This window comes from Grammomys surdaster, unplaced genomic scaffold, assembly GCF_004785775.1.
Source record: "Grammomys surdaster isolate TR1022 unplaced genomic scaffold, NIH_TR_1.0 915, whole genome shotgun sequence".
Taxonomy (NCBI): Eukaryota; Metazoa; Chordata; class Mammalia; order Rodentia; family Muridae; genus Grammomys; species Grammomys surdaster.
In genome coordinates this window covers 5,775-16,717 of record NW_021605334.1, presented here as the reverse complement: position 1 = coordinate 16,717, position 10,943 = coordinate 5,775, and the positions used below count along the sequence as shown (strand labels likewise).

Here is a 10,943-nt window from a genome sequence, read left to right as displayed (position 1 = left end):
AGATCACTAAAAGATTGAGAAAGGAAATGAAGCATCCACATGCGTGTTAAAGGTCCTGAAGTCTGAGTGACTGAGTTAAACTTTGGGATTGTGAAATAGTATGGATATAGAGCCAGAACTACTTAGGAGTACATTTATTACTACTCTTAATAAACCTTGACTCCCAATATTTATATTTGTTCTATATCTCTGTGCCCATTAGGTAAAAATTTGGGCATATGCTTTTCTCTTTAGCAGGCCACTAGGTTCTACTAACTCTAAAGCCGAGGATGTTTTAAAATGAAAATCTAAACCTATAGAAGAGGTATCTTCACTCCACTATAGTAAATTCAATTTAATTTATTCTGTGACTATCAAAGTCCATGTAATCTCTTCTACAGTGGAAGGTGCCATTTCAGGATAACATAAATCTATATTCCATGGCCATGGTCATTTATGTATATGGCCCCAAATTATCTCATATGTGCTTTGGAGTGACAGCTGTGGTTTATACTTACAAATATAATAATAGAACTACAGAATGCTTCTCCTTTATATATCTATATAGCCAATATATCATCAAGACTCCAGTATTACAAGATCTAAATACAACTGGAACAACTGTATAACTTGGACCTTATTTAAAAAGCATGCCACATAATCTTATATCAGATAAAAATAGAATTGTTCCCGGAAGCTCTGCCACAATAGCCCATGAAAACTGTACAATCGTTTTAAAATTACATATAGGAACAACAGCTCATAGGGAGAGCAGTATTTCTGCTTCCTTTTACATTAGTTTCTGTGTCACTTGAATCATGTTATGTATGTTATGAGTTTAATATCAGAAAAAATGATAAAAATATTTTAAGCCTGTTAAAATGGAATTTATATGTAACAATGGTCACAGGACACGTTTCTAGAATTGTGTTTTACAAATATTACCAATTGATCGTATTTTTAAAAAAACTCTATTAAGTAAGCTTAATATTATTTTCTTCATAAAATAATTGAGGAAATTAAAATACAAAGATATTAGCCAGTCTCCTCAAAACTGCATAACTAATAAATACTTTCTAAGTATTTATAAATAGTTTTATACATTGTCAAGAGGAAGTATTATACATATGGCAAGTATAAATATATAAATATCAGCAAATGAAGATATATATTAGAGGAAGAAGATGGGAGATAGAAAAGTATTAGATTTACACATTGCATTCTATGCGGGGTACTTGGGGTAGAAAACAAGGCGTACTAGTCAGGGTTCTCTAAAGGAACAGAATTGAAAACAAAATCACCGAAGGGACTCTAGCCAGCCCTGACATGACCAACACAGCTCAGTCAGGCCTTCCCCGCTCCCCTATTCCTTCTGCCTTGCTAAAAACCATTAGATCACATTCCAGAAGCTAGCCCCCAAGGTCTATTCGCTTATTTATCCACTTCCTCCTCCTGAGACTAAGGTCCAGCTACCAAAGTGTTGAAATCCAGCAATCAAAGGCTCATCGAATTAACATGCCCAATTAAAATGAAGCACTTCATCCAAACATGGGGTTTCCCATTTTACCTTTATGAACTGCTCTTTGCCTATGGGCCTCTCTATCCAGAGGCAGTCTTTTGTCCTCTGGAACAAATACCCCTCCTCCCTCCCCCTGTTCCCTTCCCCCTTCTCCCTGTCTTTGTCTCTTATTCCTTGTCCTTTGTCTCTCTGGGGCACACAAATCTCCTTTGTGCTAAGAATTTGGAGTGTTTTGTGCCTGTACCAGTTCCTTTAAGATTTATTTATTTGCTTTAAGAAGATGGCTGCGGGTAGTAACAGGGGCGCTAAGAAGAGCGGCTCGAAAAGCCGGGCGGACTCTGGCTTCCTGGGGCTGCGACCCACCTCAGTGGATCCCGCTCAGAGGCGGCGGCGGCGGGGTCCCAGAAACAAGAAGCGCAGCTGGAGGAGGCTCGCTGAGGAGCCCCTGGGGATAGAGGTAGACCAATTCCTGGAAGACGTACGGCTACAAGAGCGCACGACCGGTGGCTTGTTGGCAGAGGCCCCAAACGAAAAGCTCTTCTTCTTGGACACTGGATTCAAGAGAAAAGATCCAAGCAAGAAGAGGACCTGGGTCCAGAAGAAGTCACAGCGTCTTCAGAAACCCCTACGGGTTGACCTTGCCCTTGAGAATCATTCTAAGATCCCGCTCCCAAAGACATCCTCGCACACCAGATCCCCAATGCCAAGAAGCTCAGGCGAAAGGAGGAGCTATGGGAGAAACTGGCAAAGCAGGGTGAGCTGCCCAAGGATGTGCACAAGGCACAGGCCCGACTTCTTAGCCCTCCTGCACCAAAGGCCAAACCTGGGCCCCAGGACATCATTGAGCGGCCCTTCTATGACCTCTAGAACCCAAACAACCCTCTGGACAAGCCTTTGATTGGTCAGGATACATTCTTTCTGGAGCAGACCAAGAAGAAAGGTGTGAGGCGGCCACCACGCCTTCACATCAAGCCTTCCTAGCTGCCTGCAGTGGAGGTGATTCCTGCGGGAGCCTCCTACAACCCAACCTTTGAAGACCACCGGGCCCTGCTTCGAGAGGCCCATGAGGTGGAGCTGCAGCATGAGAAAGAGGCAGGAAAGCTGGAGCGACAGCTGGCCCTGCCCACCTCAGAGCAAGCCGCCACCCAGGAGACCGTGTTCCGGGAGAAGTGTGAGGGCCTGCTGGAGGAGTCTGACGGTGAGGGTGAGGATGAGCCGGGCCCTGCTGGGCAGCCAGAGGCTGATGATGGGGCCACCGAGACCTCACCCACCAGTGCTGCTGGTCCTGAGCAGAGGATGGAGAAGAAGACAGAGCAGCAGCGGCGGCGGGAGAAGGCTGCTCGCAAACTGCAGCTGCAGCAGGCTGCACTGAGGGCAACCCGGCTTCAGCACCAAGAACTCTTCAGGCTCCGTGGGATCAAGGCCCAGGTGGCCCGGAGGTTGGTAGAACTGGCACGCCGGAGGGAGCAGCGGCGCATACGGCGCCTGGTAGAGGCTGACAAACCTCGAAGGCTGGGACAGCTCAAGTACCAGGCCCCTGACATTGATGTGCAGCTCAGCTTTGAGCTGTCTGGCTCACTCAGGACACTGAAGCCAGAAGGTAACATTCTCCGAGACAGATTCAAGAGCTTCCAGAAGAGAAATATGATTGAGCCCCGGGAACGAGCCAAGTTCCAGCGCAAATACAAAGTGAAGTTGGTGGAGAAACGGGCCGTCCATGAGATTCAGTTGTAGCTGTGCAGATGTCGGAGCCCTGCCCGTCAATAAAGTGCTGTGACCAACAAAAAGAAAAAAATTTTTATTTATTTATTATATGTATGAGTGCTCTATCTGTATGCATGTCTGTATGACAGAAGAGGACATCAGATCCCATTGCAGATGGTCGTGAGCCACCATGTGGTTTCTGAGAGTTGAACTCAGGACGTCTGGAAGAGCAGACAATGTTAACTGCTGAGCCAGATCTCCAGCCACCACCAGTCCCTTTAAATAGCACACATGCATGTGTACATGTGCAGGTGTGTGTGTGTATGTGTGTGTGTGTGTGTAGGAGAGAGAGAAAGAGAGAGAAATGATTAAGAGGGGATTTATTAGAATGACATATAGGCTATGATCTTAGTAATCCAACAGTGGCTGGTACACGAATAACACTACCATTATCTACTAAACTTTTCCCAATTGTAGCCAATTTCTACAAAGAGCTCCCATTGAATCATTGTTTTTTTTTAATTTTTCCTTTTATTGAAAATAGTTTTTCTCACATAATATATCCTGATTACAGTTCTCCCTCCTTCTACCTTCTACTCCTCCCAGTTGCTCTTCACTTCTCCCTTCTGGATCTACTCACTTTCTTTCTTTCATTAGGAAACAATCAAGCTTCTAAGGGATAATAATAACAAAAGGAAATAAAATAAGATAAAATAAAATCAACACATTGGAATAGGACAAAACAAACAACCAGAAGGAAAAGAGCTGAAGAAAGGACACAAGAAACAGATATAGACTCAGTCACCCACTTGTTTGTGCACTCAAGGAATTCCATAAAAAACACTAAACTGGAAGCCATAATATATATACACAAAGAATCTGTAAGGTAAAAACAAAGATGTGTATGTGTAAGCGTGCATGAGTGTGTGTGTGTGTGTGTGTGTGTGTGTGTAAAATAAAATACAAGGGAGCAGCAACATGGCAGTCCTTTAGAGCTGATGTCCCTCTGGATGCTAAGAATGGGAATGTCCTGTTGGCTCAGTGCATCAATCTGCCATTGGGGAATTGATCTCTGCTCAACTGCAGTTTATGCTGCAGGTGCAACTTTTCCACTGGCAGAAAACACTGCCACAGTGATGGACCCAGAACATCCGTATTGGTGCCTTGATATTAGCTAATACTCATTGGTCCAGGAAAACTGCTGGAGGCCCCAAACATGTTGAATGATGCCTGGTGATGTCACAGCATCACCGCCTTACTAACTTTGGACAATAACTGAGTCCAGAAAACCACAGACTGTATTTGGGCACTGCCAAAGGAGGATTGCTCGTTTCTTTGGCAGTTTGTACAGGTACTCTGCCTTTCTTAGTTCCTTGTTTCAGAAATATGCAACCTTGTCTTTCCACAAACTTTGTGGTTTACCCTTCAACTCCCAGAGGCCCAACTGTAAGAGGAAACTGTAGCATATCTGCAGAGTTGAAACCTAATGTGGATGGAGTTCTGAGGGCCACTTATGTATATTATCATATCATCTACAAATAAAGATACATAACTTATTTTTTTTCCAATTTGTACTCTCTTGATCTCACTCAGTCATCTTATTCTAGCTAAGAAGCTAAGACTTTGCGTACTATATTGAATAGGTAGGAAGAGAGACTGGACAGCTTTGATTTGTTCCTGGTTTTAGTGGAATTGCTTTGAGTGACTCTTCATTTAAGTTGATGTTGGCTGTGCTCTTATTTTATATCACCTTTAGTCTAGTAAGGTATGCCCCTTGTATCTCTACTATCTCCAGGACTTTTAACATGAAGGGGTGTTGGATTTTGACAAAGGCATTTTCTGCATCGAATGAGATGATCATTTTTTTCTTTTAGTTTGTTTATGTGGTAGATTACATTTACTTATTTTCGTATATTGAATCCATCCATCCATCTCTGGGATGAAGCTAACTTGATCATAATAGATAAAATTTTAGATGTGTTCTTGGATTTGATTTACAAGTATTTTATTGAGTATTTTTGCATATGTGTTCATAAGGGAAATTGGTCTGTAATTTTCTTTCTTTGTTACTTCTTTATGTGATTTGAGTATTAGGGTAACTTTGGCCTTGTAAAGTGAATTTGGCAGTGTTCCTTCTGTTTGCATGTTCTGGAACAATATGAAGAGTATTGGAATTAATTCTTTGAAAGTCTGATAGAATTCTGAGCTAAAAGTTTCTGGCTCTGAGGGTTTTTCGGTGTTTTATATTTTTGTTGTTGTTGTTTTTGTTTTTTGGTTAGAATTTTAATGACTGCTTCTATTTCACTGGGGGTTATAGATCCATGTAAATTGCTTATCTGTTCTTTATTTAACTTTGCTAAGTGATACCTTTCAAAAAATTATCCCTTTCTTTTAGATTTTCCAATTTGGTGGACTACAGGTTTTTAAAGTATGTAAGTATGTCCTTGTAGTTCTGGAGATTTCTGTTGTTGTGTGCCCCTTTTCATTTCTGATTTTGTTAATTTGGATATTCCCTCTCACCCATCATTGATTCTTTGTATTGTTTTTATTTGTTTGTTGTTGTTTTATTTATTTTAGCCCTGGGTTTGAGGATTACTTGCATCTATTCCTTCCAGGTGTGATTCATTCTATTGGTTCTAGAGCCTTCAGCTGTGCTGTTACATTTCTAGCATGAGGTCTCCCAATTCCTCCTTTCTTTTATATAGGCACTGAGTGCTTTGAACTTGCCTCATAGAACAGCCTTCATGGTGTCCCATAAGTTTTACATTTGGGTTCATTCAGTTCTAGAAAGCTTTAAGTTTATTTTTCATTTATGTAATACCCCCAGTTTTTCCCATTCAGTTGTGAAATGCTCCGCTTCTATATGTTTGAAAGGTTTCAGTTATTACTGTAATTGTTGATACCCAGCTTTAATCTGTTTATACCCATCCTATCTGTATGTCAGATAGGATGCATGGTGTTATTTTGATTTTCTTGTGTCTGATGAGATTTGTTCTGTCTCAGTGCACATGATCACCTTTGGCTAAAGTTCCAGGAGGTGCAGAGGAGAAGGCATATTTTTTTGTGTTTGGGTGAAATGTTCTGTAAACATCTGTTAAGTCCATTTGGTTTATAAGGTCAGTTAAGTCCTACATTTCTGTATAGTTTGTTTGTTTTCTGGATGACCTGCCTATTGGCAAGAGTGGGATATTGAAGTCTTCTGCTATCAATGTGTAAAGGTCAAGATATGATTTAAAGTGAAGTAGTGTTTCTTTTACAAACTTGTGTTTGGTGCATAGATGTTAAAATTGCAGTACCCTCTTGGTGAATTTTTCCTTTGATGAATATGGAGTGTCCTTCCCATCTCTTTCCTATCTGTGGTTTGTAGTCTATTTAATTGGATATTGAAATGGATACACAAGCTTGCTTTTTAGGTCCATCTACTAATAATATATTTCCTGATTCTTTGTCTTTGAGGTGATGGCTATCTTTGATGTTGAGGTATATTTCATGGTACAATAGGAAAATGGATCCTACTTTCACATCCATTTTGTTAGTCTGTTTCTTTTTATTGGGAAATCGAGACCATTGATGTTGAGAAGTATTTTGGCTGGTCTGGGATCATTTATTCCTTGTACTTTCTTGAGTGTGCTTAACCACCATAGGTTAGAGTATTACTTCTAGTGCTGAATGTAGGGTTCGATTTGTATTCCTTAACTTTGTTTTTATTTTCTATGAAATGTCTTATTTTCTCTATATATAGTTATTAAAAGTTTTGTTGGGTATAATATTCTGGCATCTATGGCCTCTTAAAGTCTGCAACACATCTGTCCAGGTTTTTCTGACTTTTAGGGTCTCCATTGAGAAGTCAGAAGTTATTCTAATAGGTCTGCCTTTATATGTTACTTGGTTCTTTTCCTTTGCAGATTTTAATATTTTTTTCTTTGTTCTGTACATTTAGTGTTTTGATTATTATGTGCCAAGGCAACTTTCTTTTCTGGTCCATTCTGTTTGGTGTTCTGTAGCATTTTGTACTTTGATATGCATCTCCTTCCTTCTTTAGGGAAATTTTCTCTGTGATTTTGTTGAAAATTTATCTGTGCCTTTGACCAGATTTCTTCTCCTTCCTCTTATTCTTCGATTTGTGTGTGTGTGTGTGTGTGTGTGTTATAGTATCCTAGATTTCCTAGATGCATTGTACCAGGAGTTTTTTATATTTAACATTTTTTTTGACCAGGCAATCCATTTCTTCCATTGTATCTTCAGAGCCTGAGAGTCTCTCTTCCATCCTTTCTATTTTATTGGTGAAGCTTGCCTCAGAGGTTACTGTTCAAATTCCTAAAATTTTCATCTCCAGATTCTTCTCAGTTTCGATTTTCTTTATTAACTCCAGTTCCACTTCCAGGTCTTAAATGATTTTCTTCATTTCTTTCCACCGTTTGTGTTTTCATACATTTCTTTAAAGGATTTACTTGTTTCCTCCTTAAAAATCTCTATCATCTTTATAAAGGCTATTTTAAGTTTTTTAAAACTGTGCTCCAACTATGTGGATTGCTCAGGGCCTGCTGTGGTAGGTTTGCTGTGCTGTAGTGGAAACACACTGTCCCGGCTATTGTTACATTTTTCACACTGGCATCTAGGCATCTGGGTTTGGAAAGACCTGGTCCTGTTAATCTGGTCTTGTCTTTGGTGAGTGAGTGTTTTTGTTCTCTGGTTTATGTTGCTCTCCTTGGTTTTTAAGAGGGTATGGACCACTGTAGTTTTCTGGTAAACTATGTATCTATCTACTGGGAGCTGACACTTAGACTTTGGAATGGACTAGGAGAGGGGGACTGACGGAGTCCACAGGAGGGAGAAAAGCAGGGTCTACTAGGATCTGCCTGGCTCCATGGGAATGGGAACAGAGAGTGAGAAGAGACCACAGCATGTAGTCTGGTACAGAGCTGAGGCAGAGAGTGAGGGACTGGTTATAGAGGCGAGGAAGGAGAGTGAAGATCTGAAGCTCACCTACCTGCTTTGCTGGCTAACTTGCTTTTCTGGACAGGCTCAGCTGGTGTGTTCCCAGGGAATTCCTGCTGGAGTTGGGGGCTGGGATAACAGTATGAATGAGGAGGAAGGTTGGAGGAAGAGACATGCTTGATCTGTGGCAGATAGGGGCAGAGATCATAGGGAGGGTGCAGCAGGTGCTCTGCTATAGAGCTCGGGGTGAGACAGGGGTGGGTGGATTTGGAGGAGAGCAGAGAGGGGTGAGGATCTGCGTTAGCCTACCTACGTATTTCCCTGGCTACCCCAAGTCATTCATTTTTCTTTAAGGTTTATTTTTGTTTATGTATATGTATGTGTGTCTGAGTGAGTGTATGCCATATGTGTTCTGGTGCCTTCCCAGGCAATCTAAGGGTTTTGGATCTCTTGAAGCTGGCATTATAAGTGGTCGTGAGCCTCCTGAAGTGGGTGCAGAGAACCAAACTGAGATCCTCCATAGAAATAACAAGTAATCTTAACTGCTCAGCTGTCTCTCCAGCCCTGCTAGCCATACTTCATGTGTACCTGTGGTTTGAGAACAATGATTTATGTTGTTTTAAGCCTCCGAATCAGTGGCAATTTGTGGAATAAAAAATTAATATGTTCAACAGGAAAGTCTATTCAAGCATTAGTTTGTTGAGTTATAGCAACATACTGATAATTTCCTAGCAAACAAATCTTAATAGAAACCATTTAACTGTTTTTAAATGTTTCAATTGTTTTAAGATAAATATTGTTTTTGTTTGGAGAGAGAGAAAACATAACATTGGGTGGATAGAGAGGTGAGGAAGATAAGGGAAGATTTGGGCTTTTGGGCAGGGGGAAAATTGATCTAGGGGGCTGGAGAGATGGCTCAGCGGTTAAGTGCACTGACTGCCCTTCCAGAGGTCCTGAGTTCAATACCCAGTAACCACATGGTGGCTCACAACCATTTGTAATGGGATCAGATGCCCTCTTCTGGTGTGTCTGAAGACAGCTGCAGTGTACTCACATATATAAAATAAATAAATAATTCTTAAAAAATGATTTAAATATGTTGTGTGAAAAAAGTTTTAAAAAATAACACAATAATACAAACAAGTGATCCAAGAAAGCTGACATTTTAACAAAGATCAAATTCTTGATTGTATATGTCTCATTGATGCTAAGATTTTTTGTTTGTTTTTATTAGAGAGTCTTTTATACAGCCCAGGCTTACCCTGAATTCACAACCCTCCTATCACAGCCTCTAAAGGGCTAAGATTATATATGTGTGTGCAATCTTGCAGCTAAGGCTAACATTGCAAAAATCTTATAAATAAATGCATTTTCTCTTAGCTAACTTTAACTGTGAAAGAAAAACTTCCAAATTTCTTCTCTTGAAAACCTTTGTACAACCTTCATCTTTATTTTTATTCTGTATATTTGCTTTTTTGTTCCCAAGTAACCAATAATTCTCTTTTTAAAAACTATTCCCTTTTTTGCTGAACAAAATATAAACCTAGAAAGTTACCTTGTTAACACACATCTTATCATTCTCTATATACGTTGTGTACAGGGTTGTTTTGTTTGCTAATTTTCAACAGTTTTATTCTAATTAAAATTTTAACCAGATAACTTTAGTTTGTACTGACGAGTAGTTACTACGCAATTGTGAACTGTGCATTATATTCTAATAGGTTGACACAATAGACAGAACGTTTAGTTATCACAAGCTTAAAAATACAGACAGTGTTTTAATAAAGAGAATTAGGAAGTAATAATGAGAGAAGAGAGACATCACAGCCAGCAAGAAGAAAATACTTCAAGCCAGGGAATTTAGAGAATAATCTGTACTCAGAACAAGGAGCTAGAAAACCTCTCAGCCTAGGAAGAAACTTCAGGAAGAAGCCTGGGACTCTAGTCATCATCACAACCGTAAAAATCAAATTGATCCTTATAAGCCTTAGTAGACAGTTACCTGGAGTAATGGCTCAAGCATGGAATCACTGAGAAGTGAAGACAAATGCTTCAAAGGTACACATTTAGCATCCTCTGTGGGGTGGAGGATTTGTGCTGAAACTCAATTGGACTAGGAAATACACAAGCAAACAAAGAGTTTTAGTATCTTGACTAAGGTTGATTGCGCAAAGAATTTTTGTCAGTATTCAAACAGACAAGAAGTTTAAATGCTAGTTCTGCCACAGGCTAGCTGGGCAGCCTTTGTTAGGTCATTGAATCTGTTTTTTCTCATGTGTAAAATAAAGATATGAGTCCTGCTCTACATGGCTCTGATGAAAATAACCTGAGAAGTCTGACACTCATGGCTACATTTCCTAGTTTGTTTTCTGTTGCTGTCTTAAAACACTGACTAAAAACAACACCAGGAGGAGAAGGGATTTTAATGCAGATTATAGTCCATCGTGGAGGAAAATCAAAGCAGTAAACAGGGACTAAAGCAGAATTCATGGGAAAAAATCCTGCTTACTGGCCTGTTCCACCCAGCATGCTCAGCCCATACAAAGCTCAGGTCTACCTTCCTAGGGTTGGTACCACCCACAGACGACTTGGCCTTCCTACATCAGCTAGCAACAAAAGATATGTGCAACAGCCATAGCCACATAGGCTAATGAGGTGAAGGCAATTCCTTAAGTAATGTTTCCTCTTCCCAGGTGACTCTAGGTTTGTGTCACCTTGAAGGCTGAAACTAATTCTGACAGTCTGTATCTTATCAGTGTTGACATACGAATATGTCACTTGAAATCATAATCTTTTCATCCTT

The 10,943-nt window shown here is 40.3% G+C and overlaps 1 pseudogene; it reads left to right on the top strand.

Annotated features, from left to right (window-relative positions):
• The first annotated feature begins 1,778 nt into the window (after window positions 1–1,778).
• On the top strand, window positions 1,779–3,232 carry LOC114634203 (annotated as a pseudogene).
• Window positions 3,233–10,943: the final 7,711 nt, after the last annotated feature.